Raw genomic sequence first — 25563 nt, forward strand, 5'->3', positions numbered from 1 at the left:
GAATCATAAATCTTGGAGCATTTCACCACATATGATATTTCCCTCAATTTAAAAAGAGAAAATCATTTAATTTTATGAAAATGTTTATCCCTGTTCTGTTTTTGAAAGCTGTTATTATCAAGTAATTTACTTTTTCTTTTCTGAGTTATCCAGTATACCTTGAATATATGAACCTCTGTCAGAGTCCACTTCTGTAAATGTTGGCAAAACCTTAGATTTCAATCTCCTTAATTGAGAGAATTCTAATAATTATTCAGGACATAATTTGCTGTGTTAGCTAGTTTGTTAGGAAGGCATAGGTCACTTTCAAGGGCTAGTCAAATGTGAAATAAAAAGACCTGTACTGCAAACTAAGAATGCACAGCTTTAAATAACCTTCGAAGTGTTCTAAGGCAATTTGCAGATGGGAGGAACAGACAGAATTTGGCCTGTCTGAGAACAAAGAACATACCAGCTTCAGGTGGGCAGTATCCAGTTCCGGTCTGACAGCTTCTTGGCAAGTTTTATATGTATCAAGTGCGACTGGATGGAAAGAGGACCTGAGGGGAAACACAGCAGAAAAGTGGGGGCAGGAGGAAGAGACAGGGAGGCCCCTGGAGGGAATCCGCGTTGCTCAGCTGCTTCTGTATTTATGGTGCAGTGCCAGCGCCATCATGTGGTCATCAGTGGAATTTCAGAGGGCGAAAAGCATTCTTTCCTCAATACCTTTGAAGAGTGGAATAAAAAATCCACGTCATCCCAAGAGTCTGAAAAACCTTAAGAGGAATATCACCCTATAATTCTTTTCCATTTAAAAACCGAAGGAATTCTTGACATCTAAATTAGTAACACATCTGGAATCGTGTTTGCTATCTGGTTATCTGTTATTTGCTCCTTCATTCATGGAACATTTACTAAACACTCTGTGCCAGACACGGTACTAAGCAGGAGGAAAGCAGGCATCATGGTCTTATGGGGCAGACAGACCTGCGATAAAAATATTAGAGCAATCACACAAATGCTCTAATGCAGGACTGAGAGGGACAGTGCCTTTGAAATGAGCCAACTGGAAGCTTTTAATATTTGCCAGACTTGCTGTGTTATACCCCCAAGCCCCCCATATTTGGTGTTCTAATCTTATTCCCTGAAAAGCCTGTGTTGATCCTATTGCTTGTGTCATTTTCCCATAGACTTTAAAATCTAGCTATAATTATTGATTTATATATTGTTTGATTCAATAATTATTTATTGAGATTCTACTATATACCAGGCATTATTGTTAGGTGCCAGGAGATGCAGATACAAAGGGAAAAGACAGGGAATATTTCTTTTTTTAAGCTTATGTTTGGGGAGTAAACTATTAAGAAAAAAAATATTTATATGTCATATATATATATATATATGTATATACATATATATGCTATTTTCTTACTTTTGGCCATTTTTTTGTTTTTATTTTCTCTTTCCCACCCATGTTATCCATTCCCCACTTACTAGCTTGTGAACAATTATTCTAAACTGTTTCAGGTTAGTTTGAGATTTTTAAGTCAAACTGCTTGATTTTTAAATTTTTGATTTAAACTGTTAAATCAAGACTTCTTTCTCAGGGGTTCTGGGAAATTGACTTCACTTCCTGTTGCTCAGAAGGGTTTCATTTATCAGTTAAGCTGCAAAGTCAGAATTTGGGTAAGACTTCTACCTTGGTTCCATTAAACGCTTCATTTGTCAGGTTTACTGTCAGTTTCTCCCAGCTGCTTTAGGGTCAGGCATGTGATAAACATGAACAGTCTCAGAATTTTATGATCGAAATAGCAAATTGTAGGAAGCTGGCAGCACTCTGCGTACACACCCAGCCCCTGCGCTCACGGCTGTCAGGGAGAGGACCACAGCTTCAGCCCCTTAGTCACACACAGAATAGGCTGTCTTTCCATTTGCTTCAGCTTTGGGAGCCAGAGCAGGCAAGGGAAACTCTTCTAGTGACCTGACATGAAAGAAGACTGAAATAATCATATGGAACTCACTAGAGGTAAGGGCCAGGAAGCCCTTCAAACTGAACTGCCCTTCCCACCAAGTTAAACAGCCCAGGGCCACAGCTTTCTTGGGGCTTCCCAGATGGTGCTAGTGGTAAAGAACCCACCTATAATGCAGGAGACACAAGAGACCCAAGTTTGGTTCCTAGGTCGAGAAGATCCCTTGGAGGAGGGCACGGCAACTCACCCCAGTATGCTTGCCTGGAGAATTCCTTAGACAGAGAAGCCTGGTGGGCTGCAGTCCATGGGGTTGCACAGAAAGGACACAACTTACGTGACTTAGCACGCACGCAGTGCCTCCTACCTGTAAGTCTTTTCAGCTTCCTGTTTGGCTTCTTTGGAAAGAATCTTCTATTTAAATTTGTAGAGAGTTTTTTTTTTTTTTTTTAATCTGAAGCAAATATAGACTGTGTTATTTCATTTAAAATATAATTGAAAATTCTATGTTTTGGCAACTTCCTTATAGTTCTAGGGTTTCAAACATTAAACACCAAACCAACCTTACACTCTTTATGAATTTCAAGGAAAATATCTCTGGATTCACAGTACCATCCAAGAGGAAAAAAACAAAATCTTTGGAAAAAAAACTTGTGATCAACAATGGAAAATATCGTTTGCCTAAATCTCTGTATATTTACACTGGTTGCAGTTGCTAAAATAGGTACTGTCTACATACTTTTGATAACTAAACTGAAATATTAGAAAATTCTCCTGTGTATCTCTGACTCTAACCTTTAAGGACATAAATCTGATCTATGTATGCTTATACATAAGAACAGTTATGTTTCATCAGAATTTTAAACATATTATTGTGCTGTGCTCAGTTGCTCACTCATGTCTGACTGTTTGTGTCCTTATGGACTGGAGCCCACCAGGCTCTCTGTCCATGGAATTTTTCAGGCAAGAATACTGTAGTGGGTTGCCATGCCCTCCTCCAGAGGATCTTCCCGACCCAGGGATCAAACCCGCATCTCTTGAGTCTCCTGTGTTGGCAAGCAAATTCTTTACTGGTGACTATTAAATAAGTCCAATAAGAGAACTGCATCTTCATTTTCAAATGCATATTTTAAATACTTTTCAGACCTTAAAAAGTCACCTGAAAGCATGCCTTGCAATTTTATTTTTGAGGTCTTCGCATTTAAGACATATGAATGAGCTGTTTTACCTTTGTGAAGAGAAACTGTGCTGTTCTTATCCCAGCATGCCTCTTCAGGATATCCTGCAAACCATCATTGGTTGAACCAATGAAGTGTCCTCACTGCACAACACAATAGAATGTACTGATGAGATAATCCTTTCCTTTGTGAAGGGCTGCTTCGAGAGACAGATTAACAGGCATGCGTTTTTAAGGTGGTGGTTCACAGCCAGCTTCATCAAACAGTATTTATAATCTTTGCAGTTTTATTGTAACAGTAACTAGTGATATTCTAACGTCAAATAAATAGACTTTTCTATTGAAAACGATTAGTATTCTCATGGTCATACATTTTTGGAGAACTTATTCCTTTAAAATTTCCCTCAGCCTAACCCTAAGGTACCTGAGGTGTCTGATGAAGGTCATCAGTATTGTAAACAGTTGATATAGAATCTTCAGAAATAAAGTCACACTTTCTCAACTCAGCCCCCTGAACCCCCAGGTCTATCCCAGTCTTACAGAGTCTTGAATTGTCTTTAAAATCCCTTCAAAATGTAAGTCTAGTCTCTATGTTACTATAAGGGTCTAATTAATCAAATAGAACAAAGGAAATAATAGCTTTGTACCCAAGGCAGTGAATGATATAGTGGATTATGCTTTCATGAGGCTATTTTTCTGAGCCTGAATTTGAAAATCAAAATACCAACTGCATAGCAATAGCATTATGTACCCATTCTCATGAAGGAAAAGAAAGTTTGTATAATTGGACACTGAGAGCAGAAAGTTATTTTAAAGATTATTGCTCTAGTTCATTGCTTTAAAAGTTCCTCAACTGTGTTGTTAATAACACAATAAAATAACAATAACCACAATAAAATAATAACACTACTGTGGTCACACTGTGTGCTAGATACCGTTTTAGGCAACTCACATATACTGACTTAATTAACCCTTATGACAGTGTTGTAAGGTTGGTAGTATTATTATTCCCATTTTATTGAGAAAACTGAGTCAAAGGAAGGAGGAGTAACATCCAGAGTCATCACGAGAGGAGGTGGTGGAGTCAGGACAGAGACTTGTCACCTGCTCTTCCTGCTGAATGGATCCCCATCTGTAGGCTGAACTCCTCCTCCATCTCCAACTTGGGTTGCAGAACATCTCTTCCCAAACGGCCCCCTGGATCATCAAATTCAGCACATTCCAGATGGAATGGAGGATCTGCTCCCACGTACCTGCTGCCTCCACCCTTGACTTCAATTGGCTGACTCACCTCCTCAGTTGTGATGAAAATGCCGTCATCTCTTCTATCCCCATCAATGCTGCCTCACCACACTTGATGTCTTTCAGTTCCCATGTTCTACCTGTGAGACGCCTTTAGCATCTCTTTCCTCATCCCCATCCGCAGGTTCCATTCTCTCCTAAGCAACTGCTTACCTTTCACCTGGACTTTTGAAATTGACCTTGAGTGGCTCTATCTTCATTCTCTCTTCTCCAGGGAATCCTACACACTGTACTCAGTGGAACTTAAATAAAACATACTTCAAATCATTTTTTCTGAGAAATTCCTAGTAGTTTGCTGATAAAATGCATAGTAAACTCCTGAACGTTCCCCTGTAGGTCGTTCATATCATAACCTCATCCTTGTTTGCTTCCTTCTTGCCATTTCATGCTTCTGTCTTTGCATATCCTTTGTTTGCTTGTGAAATGTTAATCAATTTGATTTTGTTGTGTTTGATCCACCATTGCAGTACCAGCCCACTGCTTCCAACTCACTACTGAGTGTCTTGTCTCTCCCAAGTTCTAGAGAGATGTCCACTTGTTTGGCCACGTCTTCTTTCCTAATTTTTCATCTCTCTCCCTTCCCTTTCATCCACTTTAAATCTTGGTTCAAGAATTCTCACTTAGGCTAGAAAAATGTTTCCTAGCTAATCTACCTCATTCTACATTCTCCTTTATTAAACTCACTCAGCGTTATCAGTATTAGGGTGACAGCATCAAAACACATGCTTTTACCTTATCAATTCTCTGTTCAAAAGTTAGAAGGACTTCCTTTTTATTATAAATCAAATTCCAAAGAGGTCTCCATATGGCATAACTCCAGGGAACCCTATTCAGGTTTTATTCTACTGGTGTCTGCAGACTTCTGAGTTTAGCATTAAGCAGTGTTTTGAGAGCCAATACTAAAAATATTATTGTTTTAGAACCACCCTGCCCTCTCCCAACCCCTGCAATGCAGACACCACCACCAGTAAAGGAAGGATCACTGCTTTCTGTAGTGTACTGGGGAAGCACTGGGCCAAATATTAATAGGTTCTTTTTCCTCAAGGACTTTCAGATGTCTTCAGTGTTCCCATGTGTATTATGAAACTTCAAAAAGAATCTCTATGGAAATGGATTGTTTTTGTTTTCCTCAGTTGCTCTTTGGTATTTCCCAGAGTTCTCTGACCTAGAGTTTAGGAAATCCTACCCCTAACCCACATCCTTTGCTCCTTTCATTGCCCAGGTGCAAGGACACCTCAGAATGGCCTTCCTTGACCATCTTGTTGGAAGTCGTCATCCCTCCCCATGCCATCCTCCGGTTTTGTTTTCTTCACAACGTTTGTCATGATTTGATGTGATGGTGCTTACTGCTAGTCGCTTGTTCGTTTATCTTTTCTCTAGCATGTAAGAGCCAAGGGAACCAGCCTTGTCTGGTGTTACTGTCTCTCCACCTGGAATATTACCTGATACACTTAATGAACTTTGTTTGTTTGTTTGTTTTTTTCCCCTGGAGGAAATATATGTTCCTACCAAAAGCCTTGCTCCTAACATCTCCGTATTTCTCTAACTAACTGAATTGAGGCTTATGTTGCGTGACTGAAATAAAACTTTCTCCTTCCCGATGACCTGACTCATCCAAATAGTATCTCTTCCACTGAACTCTGTAATGTTATTCTCTGAATAAGTCAATATATTTTGAACAGTTAATATTTTTTACAGAGAAAGTGCTACCTTATTCCCCCAACTGTAGGGAATTTGCCTTGTGGCCAGGATTGGTGTTATACAGTGGATGTCTCCAAAATACCCAGTACATGGCTTCTTGGGTAAGTAATAAATACATGTTTCTTGATTGAGTAGATATTTCTTTTCTGTCCCCTTGAAGGATGTAGTGCCATGCTCACATGTGGATTCCCTGGGAGGACTCCGTCTTAGCAGGAAGTATGTCCTGTGTTGGGAAGGAAACAGAGTTTCTGCAGCGGGAGACTCTTAGGAACTTGCTTTGGGTTCTCCTGTATGTGCTTTCTGGCAATTCCACGTTTTTGATAAGTCTCCCCTGCCATTAGCAACGTGGAACAGAAGTGGGGGGCTGTTGGGGAGAGTCTCCCTTCTGGCCTACAGAAAAGGAACTGACAGAGTGTGATCAGTCAGAGAGAGAGGGAATATGGGCCTTTCAGGGGAGCAAAGAAAGAAGGTGCCTCTTCTCAGTTTACAGAAAGGAAGTTTGCCATTAAACAACAATTTTAAAAGTGTGTATGATATGTTGTTTTGAGAATCCATTTCCTTAAAGTGCTTAATTTATATTATTTCTGCATATATTCTTTCATATACAATATGACAGAGGGAAATTATGGAAAATATAACTGATCAAATAGTTTTGTAATGGCCAAGAGTTTTTCAGTTTAAATATAATATACACAAGGGATACTGTTTGGGTGGAGATGCTATACATTCTCACCTTTAATATTTGTATTCTCAGAAAAAGTAGCTGTAATTGGAAGGAGTTGGAGTGAAAAGGTATAATGAACAAGTTAGGGAAAGAGCAGAGTTTGGGATCAAATAATACAGTATGAATGAAAATTCTTGTCTTGTGTATACATACATGGTCTTAAATGGAGCAGAGAGAGCCAAACCTCCCTGGCATCAGGGTCTTGGGTTGAGACAATACTTCCTGTAACAAATCAACAGTCATGTGCATTTATATGTAAGTCACTTGAATGTTAATCCATCTTTAAAATTATCACAGCAATTCCATTTCTTTTATGTAGGAATAAGATGTTCTTTGCTGAGACAGGTTAAGGTAGGGTTTTCATCCAAGTGTTGTGGATTAGGAACATCTGGAGAACCTAACCTTTTTTTTTTTTAATTACTGGAAAGCTTATAAGGCTTAGTGATTTATAACTTCTGTGTATTTTAACATGCCATCTGATTTTTTTCTTGGTAGAACTTTATTTCATTTGGAACCATTATGTGATGATGTAATATGCTACATATGAAACTTTTCTAATGAAAAAAGCCAGTATATCTGCTGCATGTCAAATTACATAGCCGGGAGAGACACGACTTGGAGCTGACTCCGCCTACGTGTTTGGATCTTCTGGAATGTTGTCAGGGTGCTAGTTTCAGCATGTCTCCAACCATTGCATTTCAGCCTAGCCTGGGACCTAAAGAAGAAAACCCCCCATTGACGAATTTGGCAGAGCTTTGAGATGCTCTGTGAGAAAAAGAGAAAATGTGTTGGGTTACCAAATACATTTGAGGAATTGCAGAATTCTAAGTCTCCTGTTTGGAAACTCATAAGACATATTAGCATATTAAGGCTTTGAGAATTCCTGTGCTTGTGTGTGTGCTCAGTCCAGTCATGTCTGACTCTTTGTGACACTATGGACTTTAGAGCTCTGCAAAATTGGCTCTGACGTACTCCCTTTACTTTCCTATCTTCATCTCCCATGTCTTTCTGTCACTCTCTGGCAACTCCATTGAAATGGGTTAGGCACAGTCACTGGGTCCGTCCCTGGGGTGGGCACAGTCACTATCTGTGGGTCTCCAGGATGCTAGGTATTCCAGGGGGCCTCAGTGGGATGACGGGAGCATCTTAGCTCTGTTGCATGTGCCTCTCAGCCTTGACTCCTCAACTAGCAGAGGACTAGTCTCCGGACAGAGATGCAAGAGCCAGCAAGCCTTTCTATGAGCTTGTATCAGTTTGCTAGTGTCCTATTGGCCAAAGCAGGTCACCTGGCTAGACACAAGCTCAGAGCAGGCAGGAACTCAGTGCTACAAAGCCTTAAACTAAGTGAAGTAAGTCAGACAGAGAAAGACAAATATCGTATCATATCACTGGGGAATCTAAAAAAATGATACAAGTGAACTTATTTATAAAAAAGAAACAGACCCACAGACTTAGAGAATGAATTTATGGTTGGTGAGGGCAGGGTTGAGAGAGGGATAGATTGGTAGTTTGGAATTGACACATACACACTGCTATATTTAAAACAGATAAACAGTGAGGACCCATTATAAAATAAACAAAATTTAAAAAATACATACAAAGAAAATGTGGATATAGCAAGAGGTGAGCAATTCAGGGTCCTTTTGTAAACTACTATACCTGTTGGAACTTTAAATTTTTTGTTTCCCTTTACTAGAATATAAGCTCCTTAAAGGCAAGGGTTTTGTTTTCATTTTTTTAATCTGTTTTTTTTTTTTTTTTTTTAGCTCCTTACTTTTTTTCACATAGAACAGTGACCTGTAAATAGTAGGTACTCAATAAATATTTGTGAATGAATACATAAAAATAAATCTGTTTAGTGGGGTCTAAGTCAACATTTTCAAATACGTTTTTTAGTTGATCCCATTTTTAGTGGAAAGCTAGATAAAATTTCATTGGAAACTAGAAACCCTTCAAATATCTTATGCCTTTCTTACTGAGAATTAAAACTCCAGTAATTAATGAAAAATGATCTTCACTGGAAAATTCCATGGACAGAGGAGCCTAGCAGGCTATGGTCCATAGGGTTGCAAAGAGTCAGACACAACTGAGAATGCACGCATGCACGACAATCTTTACTAAAAGAAACATTTCTCGGTATTTATCGTGCTTTCTTTCATTCACCTAAATTCTAGTAAATGACTTCCGTGTACCAGGCGTGTACTAGATGCTCATGGTAGAGAAAGAATACAGCTTCTGTCTCAGAGGTCTCAGATGAGCTGAAGAACAAATCTCTACAACAAAACTTCAAGCAATAGGATATGCTTTGTTGTAAAGTTGTTAACACAGCACCCAAGAACACAAAAGAAGAAGTGTTCAAATGTTCTGTAAGACATGAAAGAGAGCATTCTATCTTTGACTGCTTTATCTATTCAGACTGATAAAGTCATTCTTTTAATACAGCATGCTTTTTGCCAACATAGCTGTTCACACCATTTACTCAATCTTCACCCATCCAGACATCCACCCTTGTCCTCTGTTTTTTGTGAGTCCTACCTATCTTTCAAGTCTGACGAGCAATGAAACATTCTCTGAGTTGGCTCCCTGAATTCATCTGAATTCCATAGCATTTATTGTCTGTATCATATTCATGCATAATACCTGCACACATCTATTCTGCTGTTTTTTAAACAGACTAACTTTCATATAGTTCACTTTTTCATGTGTGAATATTTTGTCTTTTCAAAGAATTAATTACCATCTTGAAGGTTTTGTTGTTGTTTAGTCACTCAGTCATGTCCAACTCTTTGTAACACCATGGACTGTAGCCCACAAGGCTCCTCTGCCTGTGGAGTTTTGCAGTCAAGATTACTGGAGTGAGTTGCCATTTCCTTCTTGAAAGTAGGAATTGTGTTTCTCTTCTGGAATTGCTAAAATTAATGCCTGCTATAATAAGTGCTGCTGCTGATTAATTAGAAAGATATACTGAAAGCAAAGTTTTAACCTTCATTCTTCACCTGATTATGGTCAGGCCTGATAATGCATGTGGGCTCTTGGCTGTCAGTAAAGAAATATTTCTACTTAGGACTGGTGTTTATGTACTTACTGTCTTCATCTGAAAACCAGTTACTACTTTATATAAAGCTGCAACCATGAGCCAGTATTTGTAACAGGTTGAAATAAAAGTGACAAATTTTAAGAGGTTTTGGAAATGAATAAGAGGAAATTTTTAAATACCGAACTATAAATGCATAGGGAATAATGAGATTTCACTATTGACAAAGAAAATATTGAAAAGGGGAACAACAAAACAGCAAAGATAAGTTACCTGCTGTTCTTTGGCTCCAGGACAGAGCAGTGAAGCATTTGTCATCTGTCAATTAGTTTTGCAATTTATACACGCCTGTATATTCTATCCACCAGCCCCACAAAGCTGCCCTTTAGGGGAAAATTTTGCTTAACATGGTGCTTGATATGCAGGACCCCCCCCCTCAACTAAATCACAAAACTATCAAGTCAATTCATTTAGGTTGAGAAGAACCTGAATCTTACATTTGACTTGGAGGTCTTTAAAAACGCAAAAAGGAGCTCATCAGTATGCCTTGTATTCACAGATAGAAACTACTCCAAGTCATAATAATGATGAGAAGAGAAAGGAAATCATTAGTTTACTCAGTTATGGTAATTAACTCAAAAGAATCTGTTCAGATCCTATTGAAGACTATGTCTCACTCCATACATTTCTGGGCAGGTGACAGACTATATAAACCATTCAAAACTCCTTTTTTTCTTAAGTTCTACAGTCTCCGAGGAACTTCTTACACTTATTTACAGCTCTCTTATATTAGAGGATGGGTGCTGTGTACAGCTGATCAATTAACTGATTGCTTATGAATTTTTTTCCCATTTTAAGTGAATACATTTGGTTGGAGATCTCATTGGTATTCATCTTAAGCCTTATCCTTTTGGAATGAGCTAACGATGAATGTCTATGAATGTCTCCCACCTGCACAGTTGAGAAACCTGTTGCTGGACTCTGAGTAACCTCACAAAGGTTAGAGCTGTGACCTAAAATAATTTCTTTTAACAAATCTGGTGTTAGCTAAATACATCAGTAAACATACACATATGCTAGAATATATATAGTTTTTTTAATAGATATGTTATATTGCTATATTCTATTAAACTTGAATTTATTTCATTCCCACATTTTTTCCTTTCCTTTATGATATATGTAGATATTATAAGGAAAAACTTTGTTATTTGATTACATTAAAATCAGTTCAGCTCTAGTTAATGCAATAAGACAAGGCAAGATTAATAAGAAAGAAATGAAATTGTCTTTATTCACACATGATATGATCACCTATGTTAAAAATCCAAAAGAACTGACAAAATAACTCTGGGAACAAATGAGCAATTACAGCAAGGGTGCAAGATACAAGGTTAATATACAAAAATCATTCACTTTTCTTTGTACTAGAAATGAAAATGTAGAATTTGAAATTGTAACCAAAGATAAATATTAGAAAATCATTCTCAACATAAAAAGCTACATGGATGTGTAATTTCTTTTTAGAAATACCTTCCTCCCTCTAGAGAACAATAGATGTGAGTTTATAAAATTAGAAAAGCAAATTTTAAGTATTATGCAAGCTGTCACCTAACAAACTGACAAATATTCTTTTTTAAATAAAAATTTTATTTTTAATGTATTTTAAAGGTTATACCCATTTATGGTTATGAAAATATTGGCTATATTCCCCATGTTATAAAATAAATCACCATAGTCTATATTATTCTTTTAAGTTCAGTTCAGTCACTCATTCGTGTCTGACTCTTTGCAATCCCATGGACTGCAGCATGCCAGACCTCCCTGTCCATCACCAACTCCTGATGTTTACTCAAAATCATGTCCATTGAGTTGGTGATGCCATCCAACCATATCATCCTCTGATGTCCCCTTCTCCTCCTGCCTTCAATCATTCCCAGCATCAGGGTCTTTTCAAATGAGTCAGCTCTTCACATTAGGTGGCCCAAGTGTTGGGGTTTCAGCTTCAACATCAGTCCTTTCAATGAACACTCAGGCTGTTCTCCTTTAGGATGGACTGGTTGAATCTCCATGCAGTCCAAGGGACTCTCAAGAGTCTTCTCCAACACCACAGTTCAAAAGCATCAATTCTTCGGTACTCAGCTTTCTTTATAGTCCAACTCACATCCATACATGACTACTGGAAAAACCGTAGCCTTGACTAGATGGACCTTTGTTGGCAAAGTAATGTCTCTGCTTTTGAATATGCTGTCTAGATTGGTCATAACTTTCCTTCCAAGGAGTAAGCATCTTTTAATTTCATGGCTGCAGTCACCATCTGCAGTGATTTTGGAGCCCCCCAAAATAGAATCAGCCACTGTTTCCACTGTTTCGCCATCTATTTGCCATGAAGTGTTGGGATGGGAGGCCATTATCTTAGTTTTCTGAATGTTGACCTTTAAGCCAACTTTTTCACTCTCCTCTTTCATCAATAGGCTCTTTAGTTCTTCTTCACTTTCTGCCATAAGGGTGGTATCATCCGCATATCTGAGGTTATTGATATTTCTCCCAGCAAGATTGATTCCAGCTTCTGTTTCCTCCAGCCCAGTGTTTCTCACGATGTACTCTGCATATAAGTTAAATAAGCAGGGTGACAATATACAGCTTTGACATACTCCTTTTCCTATTTGGAATCAGTCTGTTGTTCCATGTCCAGTTCTAACTGTTGATTCCTGACCTGCATTCAGATTTCTCAAGAGGCAGGTTAGGTGGTCTGGTTTTCCTGTCTCTTTCAGAATTTTCCACAGTTTGTTGTGATCCATGCAGTCAAAGGCTTTGGCATAGTCAATAAAGCAGAAATAGATGTTTTTCTGGAAATCTTGTTCTGTCGATGATCCAGCAAATTTTGGCAATTTGATCTCTGGTCCCTTTGCCTTTTCTAAAACCAGCTTGAACATCTAAAAGTTCACGGTTCACATATTGCTGAAGTCTGGCTTGGAGAATTTTTAGCATTACTTTACTAGTGTGTGAGATGAGTGCAATTATGCAGTAGTTTGAGCATTCTTTGATGTTGCCTTTCTTTAAGATTGGAATGAAAACTGACCTTTTCCAGTCTTGTGGCCACTTCTGAGTTCTCCAAATTTGCTGGCATATTGAGTGCAGCACTTTTACAGCATCATCTTTCAGCTCAACTGGAATTCCATCACCTCCACTAGCTTTGTTCATAGTGATGCTTCCTAATGCCCACTTGACTTCACATTCTAGGATGTCTGGTTCTATGTGAGCAATCACACCATTGTGGTTATCTGGGTCATCAAGATCTTTTCTGTATAGTTCCTCTATGTATTCTTGCCACCTCTTCTTAATATGTTCAGCTTTTTAAGTTACTTTTTTTTTTTCAATTTTTCTTTTATTGAAGGATAATTTCTTTATAGAATTTTGTTGTTTTCTGTCAAACCTCAAAATGAATCAACCATAGGTATACATATATTCCCTCCGTTTTGAACCTCCCTCCCATCTCCCTCCCCATCCTACCCCTTAGGTTGAACAGAGCCCCTGTTTGAGTTTCCTGAGCCATATAGCAAATTTCCATTGGCTATCTATTTTACATATGGTAATGTAAGTTTCCATGTTACTCTTTCCACACATCTCACCCTCTCCTCCCCTCTCCTCATGTGCATAAGTTTTTCTCTATGTCTGTTTCTCCATTGCTACCATGTAAATAAATTCTTCAGAACCATTTTTCTAGATTCCATATATGTGCATTAGAATACAATATTTATCTTTCTCTTTCTGACTCACTTCACTCTGTATAATAGGTTCTAATTTCATCCACATCATCAGAACTGAGTCAAATGCATTCCTTTTTATGGCCGAGTAATATTCCATTGTGTATATGTACCAAAACTTCTTTATCTATTCATCTGTTGATGGGCATCTAAGTTACTTCCATGTTCTAGCTATTGTAAATAGCACTGGAATGCACAATAGGATACATGTGTATTTTTCAACCCTGGTTTCCTCAGGGTATATGCGTAGGGGTGGGATTGCTGGGTCATATGGTGGTTTTATCCCTAGTTTTTTAAGGAATCTGCATACTGTCTTCCATAGTGGTTGTATCAATTTACATTCCTACCAACAGTGCAAGAGTGTTCCCTTTTCTCCACAGCCACTCCAGCGTTTATTGTTTGTAGACTTTTTGAGGATGGCTATTCTGACTACCGTGAGGTGATATCTCATTGTGGTTTTGATTTGCATTTCTTTAATAATAATGAGCAATGTTGAGCATCTTTTCATGTGTTTTTTAACCATCTGTATGTCTTCTTTGGAGAAGTGTCTGTTTAGGTCTTTCCCCCACATTTTATTGGGTTGTTTGCTTTCCTGGTGTTGAGTTGTATGAGCTGCTTGTATATTTTGGAAATTATTCCTTTGTCAGTTGTTCCATTTGCCATTATTTTCTCCCATTCCGAGGGTTGTCTTTTCACCTTGATTATAGTTTCCTCTGCTGTGCGAAAGCTTTTAAATTCAACAGGTCCCATTTGTTTACTTTTGTTTTATATCTTTTACTCTGGAAGGTGGGTCATAGAGGATCCAGCTTTGATTTGTGTCACTGAGTGTTCTGCCTATGTTTTCCTCTAAGAGTTTCATATTTTCTGGTCCTACATTTAGGTCTTTAATCTATTTTGAGTCGATCGTTGTGTATGGTGTTAGAAAGTGTTCTAATTTCATTCTTTTACATGTAGCTGTCCAGTTTTCCCAGCACCATTTATTGAAGAGGCTGTCTTTGCCCCATTGTATATTCTTGCCTCTTTTGTCAAAAATAAGGTACCCATACATGCAAGGGTTCATTTCTGGGCTTTCTATCTTGTTCCATTGGTCTATATGTCCATTTTTGTGCCAGTGCCATACTGTCTTGATGACTGTGGCTTTGTAGTATAATCTGAAGTCAGGAAGGTTGATTCCTCCAGGTTCATTCTTCTTTCTCAAGACTGCTTTGGCTATTTGCAGTCTTTTGTGTTTCCATATGAATCGTGAAGTTTTTTGTTCTAGTTCTGTGAAAAATGCCATTGATAATTTGATAGGGATTGCATTGAATCTGTAGATTGTGTTTGGTAGTACAGTCATTTTCACAATATTGATTCTTCCTACTCAGGGACATGGACTATCTCTCCATCTGTTTATGTCATCTTTGATTTCTTTCATCAGTGTCTTATAATTTTCTGTGTACAGTTCTTTTGTCTCCTTAGGTAAGTTTATTCCTAGATATTTAATTCTTTTTGTGGTAGTGGTGAATGGGATTGATTCCTTAATTTCTCTTTCTGGTTTTTCATTGTTAGTATATAGAAATGCAAGTGATTTCTGTGTATTGATTTATATCCTGCAACTTTGCTAAATTCACTGATTAGCTCTAGCAATTTTCTGATACTATCTGTAGGGTTTTCTATGTATCATCTACAAACAGTGAGAGCTTTACTTCTACTTTTCTCATCTGGATTCCTTTTATTTCTTTTTCTTCTCTTACTGCTTTAGTTAGGACTTCCAGAACTATGTTGAATAATAGTGGTGAAAGTGGACACCCTTGTCTTGTTCCTGATCTTAGGGGGAATGCTTTCAGTTTCTCACCATTGAGAATAATGTTTGCTGTAGGCCTATCATATATGGCCTTTACTATGTTGAGGTAGATTCCTTCTATGCCCATTTTTTTGAAGAGTTTTAATCATAAATGGGTGCTAAATTTTGTCAAAGGCTTTTTCAGCATCTATTGAGATTTACATCTGGTTTTTATCTTTCAATTTGTCAATATTGTGTATCACATTGGTTGATTTGTGTATATTGAAGAATCCTTGCATTCCTGGAATAAACCAAACTTGATCATGGTGTATGAGCTTTTTGATGTGTTGCTGAATTCTGTTTGCTAAAAATTTGCTGAGGATTTTTGCATCTGTGTTCATCAGTGTTACTGGCATGTAGTTTTCTTTTTTCCTATTGTCTTTCTTTGGTTTTGGTACCAGGGTGATAGTGCCCTCATAGAATGAGTTTGGAAGTGTTCCTTCCTCTGCAGTTTTTTGAGAGTTTTAGAAGTATAGGCATTAGCTCTTCTCTAAAGGTTTGATAGAATTCTCCTGAGAGGCCATCTGGTCCTGGGCTTTTGTTTCTTAGAGAGATTTTTAATAACAGCTTCAATTTTAGTGCTTGTAATTGAGTTGTTCATAATTTCTATTTATTCCTGGTTCAGTCTTGGAAGATTGAACTTTTCTAAGAATCTGTCCATTTCCTCCAGGTTATCCATTTTATTCCCATATCGTTGTTCATATAAGTCTCTTATAATCCTTTGTATTTCTGCATTGTCTGTTGTAGCCTCTCCTTTTTCATTTCTAATTTTGTTGATTTGTTCTTCTCTCTATTTTTCTTGATGAGTCTGGCTAAAGGTTTGTCAGTTTTGTTTATCGTCTCAAAAGAACCAGTTTTATTAATCTCTACTATTATTTCTTTCATTTCTTTTTCACTTATTACTGCTCTGAACTTTATGATTTCTTTCCTTCTACTAATTTTGGATTTATTTTGTTCTTCTTTTTCCAGTTGTTTTGGGTGTAAAGTTAGGCTGTCTATTCAATGTTTTTCTTGTTTTATGAGATAGGATTGTATTGCTATAAACTTCCCTCTTAGAACTGCTTTTGCTGCATCCCATAGGTTTTGAGTTGTGTTTTCATAGCCACTTTTTTCTAGAAATTTTTTTATTTCCCTTTTGATTTCTTCAGTAATATGTTGGTCATTTAGAAACATGTTATTTAATCTTTATGTGTTTGTGTGTCTTACAGTTTTTTTCTTGTAATTGATATCTAGTCTCAGCATTGTGGTCAGAGAAGATGCTTGATATGATTTCAATTTTCTTAAATTTATTGAGGTTTGATATGTGACCCAAGATTTTGTCTATCCTGGAGAATGTTACATGTGCACTTGAGAAGAAGGTGTATTCTTCTGCCTTTGGATGGAATGTTCTGATGCTATCAATGAGATCCATCTCATCTAATGTGTCATTTAAGACTTGTGTTTCCTTATTAATTTTCCGTTTTGATGATCTGTACATTGGTGTGAGTGGGGTGTTAAAGACTCCTACTCTTATTGTGTTACGGTCAGTTTCTCCTTTTATGTCTGTTAGTGTTTGTCTTCTGTACTGAGGCACTCCTATGTTGGTTGCATAGATATTTACAATTGTTATGTCTTCCTCTTGGATTGATCCCTTGAACATTATGTAGTATCCTTCTTTATCTCATGTAATATTTTTTATTTTAAGGTCTGTTTTTTCTGGTATGAGGATTGCTACTCCAGCTTTCTTTTACTTCCCATTTGCATGGAATATATTTTTCCATTCTCTCACTTTCAGTCTATATGTGTCTTGAGGTCTAAAGTGGGTTTCTTGTAGACAGCATATATATGGGTCTTGTTTTTGTATCCATTCAGCCAGTCTGTGTCTTTTGGTTGAAGCATTTAATCCATTTACATTTAAAGTAATTATATATATATATATATATATTATTATATATATTATATATATTACATATATATATATATTATATATATTACACACACACACACACATATATATATATATATATATATATATGTTCCTATTGCCATTTTCTTAAAACTTTGGGGTTGATTTTGTAAATCTTTTTTCTTCTCTTGTATTTCTTGACTTTATAAGTCCATTCAACTCTTATTTTAAAGATGGTTTGGTAGTACTGAATTCTCTTAAATTTTGCTTGTCTGAAAAGCTTTTGATTTCTCCATCAGTTTTGAATGTGATCCTTGCCAGGTACAGTAATCTTGGTTGTAGATTTTTCCCTTTCAGTGCTTTAAATATATCCTCCCATTCCATTCTGGCCTGCAGAGTTTCTGCTGAAAGATCAGCTGTTAAGTGTATGGGGTTTCCCGTGTATGTTACTGGTTACTTCTCCCTTGTTGCTTTTAATATTATTTCCTTGGGTTTAGTCTTTTTTAGTTTAATTAGTGTGTGTCTTTGTGTGTTTCTCCTTGGGTTTATCCTATATCTGACTCTATGCCTCTTGGACTTGATGGACTATTTCCTTTTCCATGTTGGGAAAATTTTCAACTATAATTTCTTCAAAAAAACTTCTCATAACCTTTCATTTTCTCTACTTCTTTTGGGACCCCTTTTAATCGAATGTTGGTGCATTGATATCATCCCAGAGGTCTCTGAGTGTGTCCTCAGTTCTTTTCATTCTTTTCAATTTACTCTGTTCTTCAGAAGTTATTTCCACCATTTTATCTTCCAGCTCACTGATTTGTTATTCTGCTTCAGATATTCTGCTATTGACTCCTTCTAGAGTATTTTTAATTTCAGTAATTCTGTTGTTTGTCTCTGCGTGTTTATTCTTTAATTCTTCTAGGTCTCTGTTAATTGATTCTTGCATTTTCTCCATTTGCCTTCAAGGTTTTTGATCATCTTTACTATCATTATTCTGAATTCCTTTTCAGGTAGTTTGCCTATTTCCTCTTCATTTGTTTGGACTTCTGTGTTTCCAGTTTGTTCCTTCATTTGTGCAGTATTTCTCTGCCTTTTCATTATTATTTTTTTTAACTTATTATGTTTGAGGTCTCCTTTTCCCAGGCATCAAGGTTGAATTCTTTCTTCCTTTTGGTCTCTGTTTGGTCCAGTGGTTTGTGTAAGCTTCTTATAATGTGAGATTTGTGCTGAATTTTTGTTTGTTTGTTTGTTTTTCCTCTGATGGGCAAGGCTGAATGAGGTGGCAATCTTGTCTGCTGATGACTGGGTTTGTATTTTTGTTTTGTTTGCTATTTAGATAAGGTGTCCTGCTCAGGGTGCTATTGGTGGTTGGGTGATGCTGGGTCTTATATTACAGTGGTTTCCTTTGTGTGAGTTCTCACTATTTGATACCCCATAGGGTTAGTTCCGGAGAAGGCAATGGCACCACACTCCAGTACTCTTTTGCTTGGGAAACCCCATGGACAGAGGAGCCTGGTGGGCTGCAGTCCATGGGGTCACTAAGAGTCAGACACAACTGAGCAACTTCACTTTCACTTTTCACTTTCATGCATTGGAGAAGGAAATGGCAACCCACTCCAGTGTTCTTGCCTGGAGAATCCCAGGGACGGGGGAAGCCTGGTGGGCTGCTGTCTATGGGGTCACATAGAATTGGACACGACTGAAGTGACTTAGCAGCAGCAGCAGCAGCAGGGTTAGTTCTCTGGTAGTCTAGGGTCTTGGAGTCAGTGTTCCCACTCCAAAGGCTCAGGGCTTGATCTCTGATCAGGAAATAAGATACCACAAGTAGTTTGTTATGGCATTAAGAGAGATTAAAACAAATACCCCAAAATGAGAAACCAAACATGAACCCCAGACAAATGGCAGTTACAAAATCAGGCAAATAATAATTAAAATAATGGAATATACACATATACATATACACCCATGAGCAAAGTCAAAACAGTCCAACAAAAATAAAGTACAATAGATTGACCTGGAGAACAAAAGAAATTAAAAATTATATTTACCAGTCAGGAACAAAACTAACTAAAGCATAAACTGGAAATCAAATCTAAAGCAAGATGCCAAGTGGGGAATAAAGCAATGAAAACAAAACTAACAAATATTTTGAGAGGAAAAGAAAGAATAGATATGCAAAGTTAAATGGAAGTAGGTAAAGAAGATTTATATATATTAAAGATTAACTGAAAGGGGGAAAGAACAGTAGGAAAAGCAAAAAAAGAATAAATGTAGAAAAAATAATAGGTTTAAAAAATCAAAGTAAGAGAGAGAGAGAGAGAGAGAGAAAAGAAAAAAAAAAAAACTCCCCACAACTGCAAAAGCCCAATATAGTAGCAGCAGAGGTTTATAACAACAATAAAAATTTTGAGGAAAAAAAAAAAAGCTCAAAAGCTTAGATATCATAGTGCCAATAAAACCCAACTATCACAGAGGGGAGGAAAAAAAGGGAAAAAAAGAAAAGAAAAAAATCCAAAAGAATCTACAGAACAAGTCAAAACATAAGAATAATAAATGTTTTTCTTGAGTCACTGCTGTTAGAGTCCTTTCCCTCGCTGAGAGTCACAGTCTACCTCATCTCCCTACGATGCCCGCTGGACCTGCTGTGAGGGAAGTTCAGGTTCTAATCTGCTCCTACTCCTCTGTGTTCTTGCCTCCAATGTCCACAGCATCAGAACTAGTGTGTTTTCTTTTGTGGGAGCGCTCAGTGTCTTCATATATTCACAGACACAGAGTCTGCCTAGTTGATCATGTGGATTTAATCTGCATTTTGTACAACTGGTGGGAGGGTTTTGGATCTTCTTCTTTAGTCACACCGCCCCTGGGTTTCAATTGTGGTTTTATTTCCACCTCTGGATATGGGTCGTCCACTGGGGTTTGCTCCTGAGGCTGCCCTGGAGGACTTGGGTTTGCCCCTGTGGGGGCCAGATATGGAGGTAGTGCAGCTGCTTGGTTCGCAGGGGTTCTGGCAGCACCCAGTACTCAGGGGGGGTTGGTGGCTAGAGCAACAGGAAATATAGTGCTCTAGAAGAGTATGACAACCAGTATTGGCCAATGTGCTCCAGTATTCTTGCCTGGAGAACCCCAGTACCTGACAGAAAAGCCTGGCAGGCCACAGTCAACAGGGTCACAAAAAGTCGGACACTACCGAAGCGACCCTGTGAGCATAGATGCAAGAATTTTTTTGCCTGTGGCAGCTCTGCCCCCAGTGAGAATTGAGGGTGAAGGTAGCATAGCTGCTTGGCTTGCGAGGGCCCTGGCAGTGCCAAGTGTGCAGAGACACAGACTGCTACCACCACAGGAGTTATGGCCCTATCAGAGTCTTTTTTGGGGCCTGTTGTACCTGACGCTCAGAAGGCCCCTTTGGCCAGTCTTTCTCCATAGCTCTGCCCATTTGGGCACTTAGAAGGCTTCTTTGCCTGGGGTCCTTCTCTGTTGTTTGGCACATCAGAAGCCCCCCCCCACCCCCCCACCTGGGGTCCTACTCTGTAGATCGGCCTGTCAAGCACTTAAAGGGGCACCCTGGGTGGGGTCCTACTCTGTAGTTCAGTGCAACAGGCATTTGATGGGCCAGCCTCTCTATTGTTCAGCTGCCAGTGCTGGCGTGTGGTGGGGAGAAGGGCTATGGTGATGGCTCCACCCTCTACACGTGACTCGGCAGTATCGCCTTGCTTCCTTGGCTGCCTGGCTTACCCCCACAGGCATTTCCCACCACAGTCTCCTCCCTTACATCCCCTTGATCTGTCTTTCCGAAGTCAACAGCAGCCCTCGCCCTGGGATTGCTCCACAGTCCCTCAACTTCAGCTCCCAGCCACTGTGCCATCTAGGGTATGTATGGCTGTGGCAAGGACTGATTCTCATTCCATTTAGGCTGCCACAGATCAGCTGTTTCCCTCTCAGCCTTAAATGTTTCTCCTCTGATGCAGACAATTGCCTCAATGTGGGGATCAGACCCCTGCTTCAGTTCCCCCACCCACTGAGGGCAGGTTCAGGGGTGCTAACACTCCCATTTTTCCCCCTAGTTCCTTCATCCTACCAAGTTTTGTGTGGGTCTGTATATTCTTTTCTGCTGGTCAGGTACTCCTGTCTGCTCTCAGTTGGTGTTCTGTATGCATTTCTGTGTCTGAAGGTGTATTCCTGATGTATCCATGGAGAGAAATGTATTTCCTGTCCACCTACTCCTCCACCATCTTATTCCTCTGTAGTCTATCTTATAGGAAATAGTTTGTACCTCCCATGCCCCAATGCCTATGTTGCCTCCTTTGTATTTTTCAGATTCCACATATAAGTGGTATCATTTGCCTTTCTCTGTCTGACTTATTTCATTTAGCATAATATCCTCCAAGTCCATCTATGTTGTTGCAAATGGCAAAATTCCATTTTTTTTTTTTTTAGGGCTTAGTACTATTCTGTTTTATACACACACACACACACACACAACAGAGTATTCCATTGCTATCTAAGTCCCTTTAGTTGTTTCTGTCTCTTTGCAACCCTATGGAGTGTTGCCTGCCAGGCTCCTCTGTCCATGAGATTCTCCAGGCAAGAATACTGGGGTGGGTTGCCTTGACCTCCTCCAGGGGATCTTTATGACCCAGGGTTGGAATTTGTGTCTCTTATGTCTCCCACATTGGCAGAAGTGTTCTTTACCATTAGTGCCAACTGGGAAGACTATATATGCTATATGGACTATACACACACACACACACACACACACACACACACACACACGTTCTTTATCCATTCATCTACTGATGGACACTTGGATTGCTTTCATACTGGCAATTATGAATAATGCTCCTAGGAACATTGGGGTACATGTATCTTCTCAATTTAATATTTTTTTAATATATATGCACAGGAGTGGAATTTCTAGATCAAATGGTAGTTCTGTTTTTAATGTTTTGAGAAAACTTCATACTGTTTTCCACAGTGGCTGCACCAATTTACATTCCCACCAAGAGTGTACAAGTGTTCCTTTTACTCCACATCTGTGCCAAAATTTGTTATTTGTGTTCATTTTGATGATACCATCCTGACAGATAAAAGGTGATATCTCATTGTGCTTTTGATTTGCATTTCCCTGATTATTAGTGATGTTGAGCATCTTCTTATTGCCTGTTGGTCCTCTGCATTTCCTCTTTGGAAAAGTGTCTATTTAAATTTTTCTGCCTATTTTAAATTGGGTTGTTTGCTTTTTGATGTTGAAGTGTATGAACTATTTATATATGTTAGATAGTAATCCTTTATTGGTCATATTGGTGCAAATATTTTCTCCTGTTTAGTATGTTGTCTTATTTTTCAATGACTTTGTTGTCAAAAGCTTTTAAGTTTAATTAGGTCCTATTTATTTATTTTTGCTTCCCCCCCCCCCCCCCGCTTTACTTTAGGAAATGGATTAAAAAAATATTGCTGTGGTTTATGTCAAACAGTATTCTGCCTCTGTTTTCCCTCTAGGAGCATTCATTCCTACATTTAGGTCTTTAATCCATTTTAAGTTTATTTTTATATATGGTGTTAGAGAATGTTCTATTTTCATTCTTTTACATTTAGCTCTCTAATTTTTTCAGCACCACTATTGAAGAGACTGTCTTTTCTCCTTTGTATATTATTGCCTCCCTTGTCATAGATTGATTAACAATAAGTGTGAGTTTATTTTTGGGATCCCTGTCCTGTTCCATTGATCTGTGTGTTTGTTTTTATGCCAGTACCATACTGTTTTGATTACTTAGCTTTGTAGCATTGTCTGCAGTCAGAGAATATGATACCCCCAGTTTTTTCATCTTTCTCAAGATTGTTCTGGCTAGGGTATTTTGTGTTTCCATACAAATTACATCAAAATTATTTGTTCAGGTTTTGTGAAAAATGCCATTGGTAATTTCATAGCGATTGCATTGACTCTATAGATTCCCTTGGATACAATACTCATTTGAACAATATTGATTCTATCAATCCAAGAACATGGTGTATCTTTCTGTTTTGTGTCATCTTCAATATCTTTCATCAATGTCTTATAAGTTTTCTGAGTACAAGTCCTTTACCTCCTTCAGGACAGTTCAGTTCAGTCACTCAGTCCTGTCCAACTCTTTGCGGCCCCATGAATCTCAGCACACCAGGCCTCCCTGTCCATCACCAACTCCCAGAGTTCACCCAGACCACATCCATTGAGTCAGTGATGCCATCCAGCCATCTCACCCTCTGTCGTCCCCTTCTCCTCCTGCCCCCAATCCCTCCCAGCATCAGAGTCTTTTCCAATGAGTCAACTCTTTGCATGAGGTGGCCAAAGTACTGGAGTTTCAGCTTCAGCATCATTCTCTCCAAAGAAATCCCGGGGCTGATCTCCTTCAGAATGGACTGGTTGGATCTCCTTGCAGTCCAAGGGACTCTCAAGAGTCTTCTCCAACACCACACATCAAAAGCATCAATTCTTCAGCGCTCAGCCTTATTCACAGTCCAACTCTCACATCCATACATGACCACAGGAAAAACCATAGCCTGGACTAGACGGACTTTGTTGGCAAAGTAATGTCTCTGCTTTTGAATATGCTATCTAGGTTGGTTGTAACTTTCCTTCCAAGGAGTAAGCATCTTTTAATTTCATGGCTGCAGTCACCATCTGCAGTGATTTTAGAGCCCAGAAAAATAAAGTCTGACATTGTTTCCACTGTTTCCCTATCTATGTCCCATGAAGTGGTGGGACCAGATGCCATGATCTTCGTTTTCTGAATGTTGAGCTTTAAGCCAACTTTTTCATTCTCCACTTTCACTTTCATCAAGAGGCTTTTGAGTTCCTCTTCACTTTCTGCCATAAAGGTGGTGTCATCTGCATATCTGAGGTTATTGATATTTCTCCTGGCAATCTTGATTCCAGCTTGTGTTTCTTCCAGTCCAGCGTTTCTTGTGATGTACTCTGCATATAAGTTAAATAAGCAGGGTGATAATATACAGCCTTGACATACTCCTTTTCCTATTTGGAACCAGTCTGTTGTTCCATGTCCAGTTCTAACTGTTGCTTCCTGACCTGTATACAGGATTCTCAGGAGGCAGGTCAGGTGGTCTGGTATTCCCATCTCTTTCAGAATTTTCCACAGTTTATAGTGATCCACACAGTCAAAGGCTTTGGCATAGTCAATAAAGCAGAAATAGATGTTTTTCTGGAACTCTCTTGCTTTTCCCATGATCCAGTGGATGTTGGCAATTTGATCTCTGGTTCCTCTGCCTTTTTTAAAACCAGCTTGAACATCTGGAAGTTCACAGTTCATGTATTGCTGAAGCCTGGCCTGGAGAATTTTGAGCATTACTTTACTAGCATGTGAGATGAGTGCAATTGTGTGGTAGTTTGAGCATTCTTTTGCATTGCTTTTCTTTGGGATTGGAATGAAAACTGACCTTTTCCAGTCCTGTGGCCACTGCTGAGTTTTCCATATTTGCTGGCATATTGAGTGCAACACTTTCACAGCATCATCTTTCAGGATTTGAAATAGCTCAACTGGAATTCCATCACCTCCACTAGCTTTGTTCGTAGTGATGCTTTTGAAGGCCCACTTGACTTCACATTCCAGGATGTCTGGCTCTAGGTCAGTGATCACATCATCGTGATTATCTGGGTCATGAAGATCTTTTTTGTATAGTTCTTCTATGTATTCTTGCCATCTCTTCTTAATATCTTCTGCTTCTGTTAGGTCCATACCATTTCTGTCCTTTATCAAGCCCATCTTTGCATGAAATGTCCCCCTGGTATCTCTAATTTTCTTGAAGAGATCTCTAGTCTTTCCCATTCTGTTGTTTTCCTCTATTTGTTTGCATTGATCACTGAGGAAGGCTTTCTTGTCTCTTCTTGCTATTCTTTGGAACTCTGCATTCAGATGCTTATATCTTTCCTTTTCTCCTTTGCTTTTTGCTTCTCTTCTTTTCACAGCTATTTGTAAGGCCTCCCCAGACAGCCATTTTGCTTTTTTTTATTTCTTTTCCATGGGGATGGTCTTGATCCCTTTCTCCTGTACAATGTCATGAACCTCATTCCATAGTTCATCAGGCACTCTATCTATCAGATCTAGGCCCTTAAATCTATTTCTCACTTCCACTGTATAATCATAAGGGATTTGATTTAGGTCATACCTGAATGGTCTAGTGGTTTTCCCTACTTTCTTCAATTTCAGTCTGAATTTGGTTATA

The sequence above is a fragment of the Bos indicus genome, chromosome 8 (genome assembly GCF_029378745.1).
Source record: "Bos indicus isolate NIAB-ARS_2022 breed Sahiwal x Tharparkar chromosome 8, NIAB-ARS_B.indTharparkar_mat_pri_1.0, whole genome shotgun sequence".
Classification (NCBI taxonomy): Eukaryota; Metazoa; Chordata; class Mammalia; order Artiodactyla; family Bovidae; genus Bos; species Bos indicus.